The sequence below is a fragment of the Felis catus genome (genome assembly GCF_018350175.1).
Source record: "Felis catus isolate Fca126 chromosome F1 unlocalized genomic scaffold, F.catus_Fca126_mat1.0 chrF1_random_Un_scaffold_77, whole genome shotgun sequence".
NCBI classification, from domain to species: domain Eukaryota; kingdom Metazoa; phylum Chordata; class Mammalia; order Carnivora; family Felidae; genus Felis; species Felis catus.
Window position 1 is genome coordinate 19,831 of NW_025408524.1, and position 13,390 is coordinate 33,220.

The following is a 13,390-nucleotide window of genomic DNA, read 5'->3' on the forward strand; positions in this document are numbered from 1 at the left end:
GGCTTTTTCTCTATGTCTCTCAAGAAAACACACACACACGCAGACATACACTGTCACGATCCCGCGACATACACCCACATACAGAACAACCCCCAGACACAACACACACAATTACACCGCACAAAAGATATACAGCATCTTTCTTATACTGTAGAAACATCACCTAGTTTGTCACCTGGGACGTCGGTCTTTGGCCCCCAACTTCGAGCACCAGTGCTCCCAGGACTCCGCATTGTAGATATCGGTCATTGTCCAATGTCAGTGGCCCATATCTCTGGGCAAACCCACATCTCTGTCTCTCTCTCTCCCTCTCTTTCACTGTGTCTGTCTCTTTCTTTGTTTGGCTCTGTCTCTCTGTCTCTGAGTCTCTCCAGAAAACACACGCACGCACCCATGCACGCACGCACGCATACACACTCACAATCATGCGACATACAGAGATACAGAACAACCCCAAGACTCATGCACACACAATCACACCGCACAGAAGGAATCCATTGTCTTTCTCATACTATAGAAACATGGACATAGATTTCACCGGGGATGTCGATCTTTCCCCCCCACACTCCAGCTCCAGTCCCCCCAGGACCCTGATATCCGGGTACTCTCCAGACTGAAGACAGCAACAATGCCCCACCTACACCTCATCAGAAACCTTTTCCTCAGCAAGAAACAGTTTCCAGGACACATACCTTCTTCTCGTGCTCCTACGGCCACCTGAATGTTAGAAAAGAAAACACCATCAGGGTGAGATCATGATGTACAGTACGTGTACCATTCTTCGGTTCGCTTGGTGACTTTGGGATTCAGGATGGGACACAGTGTTTGAGTCAAAGGCCACAAAAGCAAAGATAATATGCCTGTCAGAAGTCGTTTTTCCTGGAGATGTGTCTCTGAAGAACACTGAGGATGCAGACTACAAAATGTTTCACCCAGAAGGAAAAAGTGCGGCTGCCGAGAAAGATCCTAGGACGCTGTTTATTACCAGGTTTGTCACTGCCAGTGGAAAATGTCTGCTGACCATGGTGACAGTTGGCAAGAAGCAACCACTCACCACTCTCCCCATCAGGGATAGTAACAGTATCATCGAAAATATACATTGTCATATTTACCACAGAAGCTGATTGAAACATAGCACTTTCGTTTCTCAGGGAAAGACTGGCATGCTCACCTCAGCAGCAACCTCGTACCTCCTTGCATAATTGGCGCGCAGTGTTTCCTCCTTTCGGACACCTAGAAGGACATAGAATATACCTCAGTATATTGTTGGTGGTGCTCAAGAATAACTCAGGGACTGTTCCTCATATGAACGTTGGCCAGAGCATACAGTTGCTTTGGTTACCTTCATGGACTGAATGGTACTGCTGAGCCACGTCAAGTGTATTTCTTGAAGTGTGCAATATGAGTAGTTTTTTGAGAGTGTAGACATTCGTCATGTGTAGTGTCAGTGGTACGTGTCTCCTGGGTCAACATACATCTCTCCTCTCTTTCTCACCTGTCTCTCTCTCTCTTATGAGTGTGTCTCAATCTCTTTGTGTGTTTCCCTGTCCCTCAGTTTTTGCTTGTGACACACACACACACACACACACACACACACACACACACAGAACAGCACCGTGAATCCATTGTCTTCTCTCACTGTAAACATAGACACAGGCTTTCCCCTCAGAAATCTGTGTTTTCTCCACACCCTCAAGCCTCTGTCCTGCAAGGAACCTGGGTTCAGGGTAGCTTCCACACTGATTCCAGCAGGAATGCCCGATCTTCCTGACCATATTGATTATTTCATCAGTTGGTTAAGTGTCCCTCTCTTGATTTCGACTCAGGTCATGATCTCAAGGTGTCTGGGATCAAATCCCTGACTGGGATTCCACCCCGCTCCCTCAATCAATCAATCAATCAATGACCTTTTAAAAGTTGCGCAACAGAGTATGTAAACTGATGCAGTCAATATGAAAAAACAATATGAAAGTGCTTCAAGACATTTAAAAAAGAAGTACCATTTGATCCAGCAATCCCACTTTGGGCTAACACATCCAAAAGTATTGAAATCTGGTCTTCTGAATGATACCTACACTCCCGTGTTCTGCATTCACAAAAGCTAATATAGCGAAACAACTGAGGGTCCATTGATGAACAAATGCACAAAGACAATGTGGTGTGTCCATACAATGGGTGACTATTCAGCCTTAAAAAGGAAGGAAATCCTGTCATTTGTGACAACATGGATGGCCCTGGGGGACTTGGTGTTAAGCGAAATAAGCCAGACACAGAAAGACAAATACTGCAGGATGACACTTACATGTGGAACCTAAAATAGTCAAATGCATAGGAACAGAGAATAGAATAGGGGCTGGAGGGAGGGGAAAGGGAGGAAATGTTGGTGTTCGGGGCACCAAGTTTCATTTATACAAAAGAAGTCAGTTCTGGAAACCTACCTTGCCACATCGGGCCTGTGATGAACTGCTTGAAAATCAGTAAGAGTGAGTTTGTAGGTTGAGTACCCTTACCACGAAAGAAAAAGAAGAAAAGCTCCAACAGAGATTGTGTGGGCAAATACCTTTTTCTGGGTGAGACAGTATAGAAATCAGAACAATCCAGTCATTGAGAGCATGGGGTTGGTGCCTGTTGGGCTGTGCCTAAGTTCCCTGTACTGCACAATGAAAACTTTCTTAGGGGCTGCTTATTAGTGCTATGGTATGAAGTTGAAAGTGATGGGGCGCCTGGGTGGTGCAGTCGGTTAACCGTCCGACTTCAGCCAGGTCACGATCTCGCGGTCCGGGAGTTCGAGCCCCGCGTCGGGCTCTGGGCTGATGGCTCAGAGCCTGGAGCCTGTTTCCGATTCTGTGTCTCCCTCTCTCTCTGCCCCTCCCCCGTTCATGCTCTGTCTCTCTCTGTCCCAAAAATAAATAAACGTTGAAAAAAAAAAAAAAAAGAAAGTGACTAAATGCAGGAAAAGTCTTCGGAAAAAAATGACCAGTGGTTCAGAAGCAGTGTGTAAGTGTTCAGTCACTAAATGTCTGGAACATTAACCTAAACACTTGGTAGTGGTTGAATCTAGAGTGGGGACTTGGATGTCTACAGGACAAAGGAGGATGGAAGCTTCCTTTTCATCCTGTCCATGGCTAGGATGCTTTACAGCTCATGGGGAAGTCCTGTTACCACCTCCTGGGATCCCCATATCAACCCCGTGGGGCAGAGAGGGCAGGGCCTGTGACCCATATTTTCTGTGAGAGATTAAGTGACTCACCAAGATTCGCTATTCTGAAGAGTGGGAGGTCCAGGATAGGAATGTAGATGTTGCCCGGGGACAGAGATCCCTGAAAATCTGGGACCTTCCCAGGGCACCTGAGATCATGCCTTGAACCCCTGAGCCAGGGGCTCCCCCAGTCTCTTTATCAAGTCTTCCTCCCCAAGGTCTCTGTGGAAGACAGTTGATGCCCTGGAGGAGGTGCCTAAGCTAGGAGAAAAGTACAAATCCTAACTCAGCCTCCCAACACTAGGTTTCAACCCCTGACCCAAGGCACAATGCAGTTACCACGAAGTGAAGCCCTTCTGAAGGAGCAGGGGAAGCCCAACAGTGGCCATCCTCACCCGGCCTCCACACTACCAGGGCTCTCACAAGGAGCCTTCCCCAGTGGCCAGTGGTCTGCTCAGCTCCCAAGCTGACTCCGAAGCCACGACATTCCAAACCAACTGTCATGTGACGGCTCTGCCCAGAATTAGCTTCCCTTCAGTTGACTAAGCCTGGCTGAGCAGCTACTGTGAATTAACTGCGAAATTGGCCCATCGGGCTGGTGCTTTGATGGTGTATTGAGTGTAGGCTGGGACACCTAACGTGGCACTGACTATTGGTCTGTGGAACCATCTGAGCAGCCAGGACTAAGGCCTGGCTGGTGGAGGGCAGGGGCTGTACTGGCTCTGAGTGGGCCCCTTCCCAGTTCCTCCTCCTTCCCCAAAATCTGATCTGTACGGACTCCTCATCCTTCTTGAGACCCTGCAGTGGCAGGGGCCCATGTCCCATCTCCTTTTAGATGGACCCCTCCATACCCACGGCCTGGAGAAGGCTCCTCCCCCTCCACCGCCATGACTCTCCCTAAGGATCACCCGGACCTGCATTGATCTTTCATCTGCTGTTTACTGTTTTGCAGGTGATTATAACCAACCCTTTACTGAGAGACTAGATTCAAATCTAGGCACAGCAGTCTGTGTTGTTTAATCATAAATCCTTTGTTATGAAGCTCATCAAAGATTAACAAATTGTACATAAGGAAAGCCCACCATTGAAAACCAAACAGTATTATTAATTATGTGCTATTTTTCTTCTAGTCTTGCCTTGCGATGCTACCCGGATATATATTCATTAAGCATGTCAGCTATTGGCTTTCATTTACTAGCAAGCAATGGGATAGTTCATTAAGGAGCAAAGGCCCCACTGGAGCATGGGTGAGAGTGTCAAAACAAGGAGGATGGACACCGGGCTAGTAATCAAATGTTTGAGTTCTTATTGGTCACGGCCCCTACAGTGTGTAGTTCTTGGGAATCAAGCTGTTTTTAGGGCTCATGCTGATAATGTTACCGAATATACTACATTATGTCCCTGGATCTTTTTTCCTGAATGAGTCTTCACACACCACATGCAATGGGGCCTGAACTCATCACCCAGGGAGCAAGAGATGCATGCTCCAGCAGCTGAGTAAGGCACCAGCCCGTCATGTTCCCGATTCTTAATCAGATTTGTGCCATGTCCTGAAGAATGACCACACCAGGAAACTGACTGAGCAGGCGCCGACCAGCTCTCTAACTCAGCTGTACAAGGGAGCAGCGATGAGGGTGATGGCACAAGGTTCATTGTGAATTGGTACTTCGAGGCTTCTTTTTCGTTGTCTCACGGGTAGGCTCACAGAACTTCAGCATTACTAGGGCTCACTCCTATTGACAATGCCATCCAACACCTCTAAAGGATCTCCTCAGTCCTTACTGGACTCAGGCCAAGTGCTGAGGAGTAGCTCAGCACTGGCAGAGTTTGACCAGGTTTTCCTAACTTGTGCCTCCAAACTTTCAGAATCTTTGAACTGACCAGAACCATGTAAGATTTCTAGATCTTTTTCATATTAGTGACTACGGCAAGTTCTATCATAATCTGGCTTGAGAGTTTCCCTGGGCTGTGGGACCACAGGGACTACCTCATAATAGTAGATAGCATGTGGGATTTTCCTTGGTCCAGGTGATTCCTGACATACACACACATGCTGGAATTGCTTTGCACAGCCAGTGATCCCATGGCTAAGTAGAAGTTAAAGCATGAGCATTGGGACTACAGGCCTGGGTTCACATCCTGACTCTTAGGAGTTCATGCTCCTGGACACAAGAATCTCTGTGCCTCAGTTTCTCCTCCTGAGAAGTAGGAAGAGTAACAAACCATCACATATGTCTGTGATGGCATTGAATGAATTATTGCATGTAAAGTGTGCGGTGTATGACAAGTGGTCAGAAAGATTCATTAGAGGGTACAGATATTAAGTGAGACCTTACAATTTTGCAAGTTCAGAGGTGGATTCAAACCTGGGACTCTGAGTTCCCAGACCATTGTTCTATGACACACAGCTGCTTTGCTTTGCCTAAAAACTATCATTTTACCTCAACATAATTTAGTTTTGACAGAATCAGAGGCATTAAAAAAAAGGAACACAAAAGAAAAGAAAAAAGAAAAAAAAAGCTGTTGGTGACCCCTGGATCCCACTCTCTGTGGCCTTTGACCAGAAATATTCATGATTGTTCTCCAGAGTGATCCAATGTATACAGTGTAATTCTGGATAACACCCAAAGGATAAAAGTAAATGTGTGTTTGGGGGCCACAAATTGTTGAAACTCTCATATTGTTAGGGTCTCTTTGGACAACTCTTTATGTGAATGAAGGAACACATCTCCCCAAATACTGGACCCACTGCCCCTTTTTGGTATAAAGAGTATAGGGAAAGCATGTTAAAAACAATGATGGATACCTTCCATATCAACCATTCTGGATTCACTCTACATTTCTGTAATGAATAATTTGAATACACACTTTTGGAGTTTTAAAAGATCCTACATTACAATAGACATTGCCGTATGTTTTCTCCTAGGAATACCTAGTGGTGACAAGAAAGGGGTGCAGGATATAGTCCATTTTTCTCAATGGAGAAAAAATATCAAGGGAGCTATCTTGATAGAATAACCTAAACCCAAGAGATAAAACAAAACTATAAAACATATTCATAACTCCGTACGACCAGATAGAGAGAGGAGATTTCAAACCATGGAAAAATATTTTGAGCAACGGCTAACTGTCCAGTTAGTAGCAGACAGTGTTAAGAAGATCTTTATGAACATACCACCGCAGCAACAAATCAGATTGCCCATCTTCGAAGACACTAGGTACAGATCTGAGAACTCACTCACTATCAGAGTTGAACTGCTCAGCTCAGAGACTGGCAGTTGGAAAAAACGGGCATCTGACATCATTTCATCGCCGTGGCAACAGAGCTTTCATGGGGAATGCACGTGCACACCGTCCAACTTCTGCTGTGTGGACAGGTGCATCTCTACAGAGACAGGGGCACCATTGGAGATTAAGTGCTTGTGTTTCAAAAGCTGAATCCTGGTCTCACACGTTGTCATTCTCTGTTTTGAAAATAAATTACATGAAGGGAAATGACCTGACCCCTCCAACACCAATTACAATCACTAGTCAAAATTTCAGGGTGAAGAGGGAAAAAGAGAATATTTTGAGAATAGAGAGAGGTCCTATTTTTTTATTTAAAACACAATCCATACCCATTTCTACCAACCTCAGTCCAAGGACACCTCTAGAATGACGTTCAAATTTTGTTCCAGATGAAATACTAGAAGTAATCGTTATATCTTAAAGTAATTTAGTCAGGTTATAGACCCATTAATTATAAACACAATTTGATGTAGAGTAATTACATAGAAGGCATATTTATTTTCTTAGCAAAGGTGTGGGACAAGGAGTTTACCTTTAGCTCTTCACTGAAACACACATGCCTGTGTTTTTGATAAAAAACTAACAGCTACATTAATTACATGTTTTTTCTCTACCAAATTAGTCTAGAAGTTTAGAATCCGGGATGGTACATATAGAAAAAGTCATAAAATGAAAAATAGTAATTAAAATAATATTTACATTAAGAAAATATAATAAAAAGAAAAATTTCAACTAAAACTAAGGTAAAATTTTCTTGTGTCAATATGGGAAAGGTGAACAGAAATGTTATCGTGTTCTTTTTGAATGGTGGAATCAGACTTCTATTAATTTTATATGTCCTAAATCTTAAGATTTTCTACTCTGCCGTTGTATGTATGTTTTACTCAGAAAAACAATAGGAAAGGTATTAAATTAATATAAATGTTATAAAGGTATACAATTAAGTAATAAAGATATGTATTTACATTGCAAAAAAAAAGAAAAAAAAATGTCCAGGGCTTTGAGCTGAGATGCAAGGAGGACCCAGACTTAGCAGGATCCCCCGTTCTGTCTGCATGTACTACCAGGCCTAGACATGAACCCAGGACAAGGGTGACTTTCAGGATTCCAACAGGGCACAATTCTCCACCTTCTAGGTCACTGTTCTCTGATAAAAATTATGCAAAGCACATACATAGTTTTGGCTTTGCCAGTAAACACACTGGAAAAAGGAAAATCAAAAACAGTGAAGCTAATGTGAGTAATATATTTTTGATCCGATACATCCAAAATGTTAAGATTTCCACTGTGACACATGAAACGAGACCACATTTCAAGGGCTCGAGAGCCACTCAGAGCTGGTTGCTACCATAGAGGAGAGTGGAGATAGAGATCATTCACAGCACAGCAATAGAGTGGACGGTACGTTCAGGATCTCCTAGGCTATACTTTAGGAACATAATGAAATAATCCACTTTGTCAGACTGAGTCCTGAGAATCACATCTCCGCCTGGAATCTCCAGACCCAGAGTCAGTGTGTGACAAAACCACATCCGTGTTGCCAGGCATGGATTGGATGGTAGGCACTCAGTAATGGTTTAATCATCTAAATTCTCCATCTTGCTATCTCCTTGGCCATCTCCTTTAAAATGTGAGAAACCAATTAATTTAATGACCGTATAGGAATCCTTGAAACTAACTAAAAGAATTCAGCGCTCCCCTCACCTCCCCTTGAATCCTGGCCTCCAGACTTACATTGGAGTTTCCCTCTCTCACTCACTGTATTCACACCCTCTCAATGCCCCATTAGTCCAATATTACTGTTACTTAATTCAGGTACATACTAGATTATTGTACCTGGAGAGAGTACCTTCCCAGTTCTCTGGGACACATGATATTGGCTTCTGGTGGTCCCCGATCAGGGAGAAATTGGGCCCCCAGGGGACATCTGGCAAATTCTGGATACATTTAAGGTGTCAACAGTGGGGAAGGCACGGCTGGCATTTGGCAGGCTGAGGCCAGGGATGCAGCTAAACATTTTGTAAGGCATCCTGCAGCTCCTCACAAGACTTACCTTGCGCAAAATGTCAACAGAGCCCAGTTTAAGAAACCCTGTCTTAAGCCATGTCTATTAAGTCTCTCTAAGAAAAAGGAGGATTCCTCCCAATCTCTTTGAATCCAATGTTAAAGGGTCGCTATCTATCTATAAGGAATTAGGCACAGACCCCACTGGTGTGAATGCAATAAATATATTCTCATAGTTAGATTTTGTAAAAAGTAATGAGGGCTCGCCTGGCTGGCTCGATCCATGGAGTGTGTGACTCTTGATCTGGGAGTCGTGAAGTTGAGCCCCAAATGGGTGCAGAGATTACTTAAAAGGAAAATTAAAAAAAAATTTTAAGGTTTATTTATTTTTGGGAGACAGAGAGACAGAGTAGGGGAGGGGCAGAGAGAGAGAGGGAGACACAAAATCCAAAGCAGGCTCCAGGCTCTGAGCCAGTCAGCACAGAGCCCAACACACGGCTCAAACTCACGAGGCGCGGGATCATGAGCTGGGCCGAAGTCGGATGCTCAACTGACTGAGCCACCCAGGCGCCCCAAACATAAATTTTTTTTTTTAATTTTTTTTTTCAACGTTTATTTTTGGGACAGAGAGAGACAGAGCATGAACGGGGGAGGGGCAGAGAGAGAGGGAGACACGGAATCGGAAACAGGCTCCAGGCTCTGAGCCATCAACCCAGAGCCTGACGCGGGGCTCGAACTCACAGACCGTGAGATCGTGACCTGGCTGAAGTCAGACGCTCAACCGACTGCGCCACCCAGGCGCCCCGAATTTTTTTAATGTTTACTTGTTTTTGAGAGGCAGACAGACAGACAGAGTGTGAGTGGGGGAGGGGCAGAGAGAGAGGGAGAACACAGAATCCTAAGCAGGCTCCAGGCTCTGAGCTGTCAGCACAGAGCTGATGTGGGGCTTGAACGTGTAAAACAACAAATCATGACCTGAGCCAAAGTCGGATGCTTAACTGACTGAGCTACCCAGGGGCCCTGTTAAAACCTAAAATGTTTTAATGGAATGTAGCAATCATTGTCTCGAGAAGTGTACTCTAAAAGCTCACTCCGTGGACACCATCATTTCTCCCCAGATATTTCTCTCTGTGATTGCAAATATGTATTTTCAAGGATTTGTGAAGCAAACTGGAGTGTGTGCAAAATCACAGGAAATTGGACAACAACGTTTCTGTTTTGAAACTTCTGCTACCGACTGTAACAGAAACGAGACTACTAATGTTACAATAAATCCTATCCTGCATCTTCTATCTAAACCAACATTCACATCAAAACTATTATTGATTAGCCATCTCACAGCATTTCCACCCCTTGGTAATCCTAGTAAAGTGTATGAGGTTTAAATCTGTTGGTGGCTGACAAAGGTGTGAACTCAGAGCATTTATAGTCCATTTAGAACAATGTCTCTCAAAGTCAAAAACAACCACCGCTTCTCAATATTGGCATTGTATGAGTTTCATGTTTGCTTTCCTTTGTTCAGCTCAAGTTTGGAAATGTGTGAAAATGTACAAGAAGCACGAGAATTGAGAAGCACTTGACTTCTGAGGTAGGAAATTAGAAATAATTCTTAGATAATCTTAATATTTCCCCTTCTTGATGTCGTGCCACAATTCAGGTAAGTTTCCTTTGCTTTATTCTTTCTTTTTTTTTTTTTTTTTCAACGTTTATTTATTTTTGGGACAGAGAGAGACAGAGCATGAACGGGGGAGGGGCAGAGAGAGAGGGAGACACAGAATCGGAAACAGGCTCCAGGCTCTGAGCCATCAGCCCAGAGCCTGACGCGGGGCTCGAACTCCCGGACCGCGAGATCGTGACCTGGCTGAAGTCGGACGCTTAACCGACTGCGCCACCCAGGCACCCCAGCTTTATTCTTTACATAGTGTGCACTCGAGTTTTCTCCCTTCCATTATGTTCTGTTGTTTGTATTACTCCTAGATAACCAGGAAAGTGTAGGGAGACATATATTGTCAGGAGACAATATATGGGAAATCTGATGGATTTCAAAGTATTAAGTCATAGATCAATCCAAGAGTCATTATTTGTTGTCTACTTTTCTCCTTGTATTTGATATCCAAAATCAAGACCACAGGCCCAGCTCTCTTCTAAATTTGTGTCATTAAAGAAAATTTAAGACCACACCCTCTATCAGAAGCCCCCGCAAGTTGTCCTGGGAGTGCAAAGTACAAACATCATTTGTCTTGGGACAAAAGGAAAGGTTTCTACAGGTAGGAACAATTGAGGGGACATTGGGTGTAGCGGAGTTTGGCCACACAGTAAGGATGGATCAAAGTTCCCCGGAAAATGGGAAGGCTGAACACGTACCTACGAATTGAAACGGCTACAGTTTTTAATCGTCCTGCGAAGAAGCATGGGGTGAGGCTACCCCTGGTTATCAGGAGACAGAAATGTTTACTGAACGGAGCAACTGCAGGATCAGGTGGGTGTTTGCCTTCCAGTGGGCATTTCAGAAGGTAAGAGTGGATGCCTTAAGCCTGCATGAGGCCAGGGAACAGGGAAGTGCTGCCATCGTCTTTGACATAGCTCCACCTAGCGGCCAGCCGTGTTTACTACCACTCGGTTCACCCAACCTTCTTCGGGTGTCTGCCAAAGTCCCTCAAGAACTACAATCCCTCCGCTTTTCTACAGTTGAAGAATAAAGACCCAAATAAGTGAGACACAACAAAAACTCCTCAAATTTCATCGACAGATCACTAATAAAGATATTTAAAATGCGTGTAATTTACCAATTGTTGTTATGACCTTCCCATATTTTGAAGCTCAAATCTGTTTAAAATATGCTTCGTGGGCTTTGATACACCGATAATCTTATATGTTACTGTGCAGGAAAACGTGATGGCAGTAAGAGATTTCTACTTTCTAGTCACTGAGCGGCAACAAAATCAAAGTGAAGAATTTATCTCCCAGGATTGGAACCAAGCACAGCCAATTTCCATCTCCTCCTCAGCTTGGTACCCCACGGTTCCTCAAAACTAGGTTCTGGGCCCACATGTTTCAAATCGCTGAGCTAACGTGAGTGAGAATTCATATCCTATAGAAGCTAAGTGTATTAAGTAGTAAACCAGAAGGTTTTAATTTTAAACAGTGAGTCAAATTGAAATGGGAATTTTATGACACATTATGTGCTTGACAGATGAAGCATATTTGTGTAAGCAACATAACTATGGAGTATTGTATAGAGAGAGTTCATGTTCATGTCTGGTTTTGTCCACAAGACAAGGAAAACATGGTATTTATTGACCACAGATAATTCTTCACATTTATCAATCCTCACACTCAAAATGTCTGAAACTGCTGTTTCTTTTGAAAGTTCGGTTCCATGTGGAATAAAAACACACGTGGCACCATTTCTGTCATCAGGATATCTCAGTCCTCCCAGAATTAAATTAAAACATAATCGGATGATGAAATAGGTGAGTCCTGGTATGGTAGGGTGGCAAGAGGACCCTTTAACATAAGGAGCCCCTTCTGAATCAATCTCATTTCAGAACTGAGCCCCCTTTGAAAGGAGTTGGAAACCAGAGAAGAATCTCCTAGAGGAGGACTCCACTCTTCTGCAACCTCCTTTTTGCTGGTCAGTGTTCTACAAAAGGCACATGTGAGACAGCAAAGTGCAGGGGACGAATCCTTCTATGAATACAGCAAGTGTTATTGAGGTCACCTCCATCACAAACACAGTGTGTGCCCCTAGGGATACTGTATACGCCTGGGCTCTCTGTTCTAGGAGCTGTGGGTAGGAGTAGATTTTCAGTACCCAGGCTTGAGAGATGACATATTCTTTCTTTTCCCTGAACAGATCATGACTTGGACTGTTGTACGAGATGTTGAATTGAGTTTCTCCCATTGATTGGTTCAACCTCTCAGCTGCTGCTGTGGGTCTGAGCCACGGCCAGGTTGGAGTGGTTCTGCGAGTTGGGAGGATCTCTCAGCCTAGACTGGCAATCGCAGGCAGAAATAGAATGGGACCCACCCATGTCAACTACAGATTGTCTAGTAGCTCTATGGTAAAAAGAAACAAGTCAAAAATCAAATCATTGTAATGGGCAAAATGGTACCACTTCAACGTGTATTTGATTTCAAAAATACATTGTTTTTAAAACCTCAACAAGAAAGTTTCTTCTTCTTTTTTTTTTTTTTCTTATTCTGTCCTCAGAATCAGTGTGCATGTCACACTCAGAGCACGGCTCAATTCAGAGGAGCTGAATTCCAGGGGCTCGATTTCCACAGGTGGTTGGTGGCTACAATATTGGACACCCCAGGTCTGGTCTATTTTACCAGCTCAGGTCAAAGATGAATGACCAACTGAGACTTTAATTCTACCTGGCATCTCAAATATGAGAAGATATCAGAAGAGCAGCACCAAGAGTCACTTATGTTTATATTTGTAGTGCGTGGCATTTCCTAGTAGAGGGAGGACACATAGTAGGTACGTGACATGTCTATGCAAGCAAAGAGGATAAAAACCCCACGCAGTCCTGTTCCTTTAGGTCCTTAGGAAACTCTACTATCATGCTCATTTTCCCACAGAGAGTGGGTATGGCTGAAAATTTTAAATAAGGAAGGAGATGTCTCATCTGCCTCAGTTATCTTGAAAAACCCATGCTCCTGGCACAAAAACAGACACATAGACCAATGGAATAGAATAGAAACCCCAGAACTAGACCCACAAACGTATGGCCAACTCATCTTTGACAAAGCAGGAAAGAACATCCAATGGAAAAAAGACAGTCTCTTTAACAAATGGTGCTGGGAGAACTGGACAGCAACATGCAGAAGGTTGAAACTAGACCACTTTCTCACACCATTCACAAAAACAAACTCAAAATGGATAAAGGACCT

At 43.9% G+C, this 13,390-nt stretch overlaps 1 long non-coding RNA gene across 4 annotated transcripts; it reads left to right on the forward strand.

The window, feature by feature from the left end:
- The first annotated feature begins 10,273 nt into the window (after positions 1–10,273).
- LOC109495954 lies at positions 10,274–13,275 on the forward strand. 4 transcript variants are annotated; one of them, XR_002151678.3, is made up of 4 exons: positions 10,274–11,563; positions 11,862–11,964; positions 12,040–12,125; positions 12,348–12,656. It is a non-coding gene; the product is annotated as an uncharacterized LOC109495954 (long non-coding RNA). The 4 variants fall into 4 exon arrangements; XR_006593613.1 differs by adding an exon at positions 12,705–13,275 and having other exon boundaries at positions 10,274–12,125; positions 12,348–12,555; XR_002151677.3 differs by having other exon boundaries at positions 11,862–12,125.
- Positions 13,276–13,390: the final 115 nt, after the last annotated feature.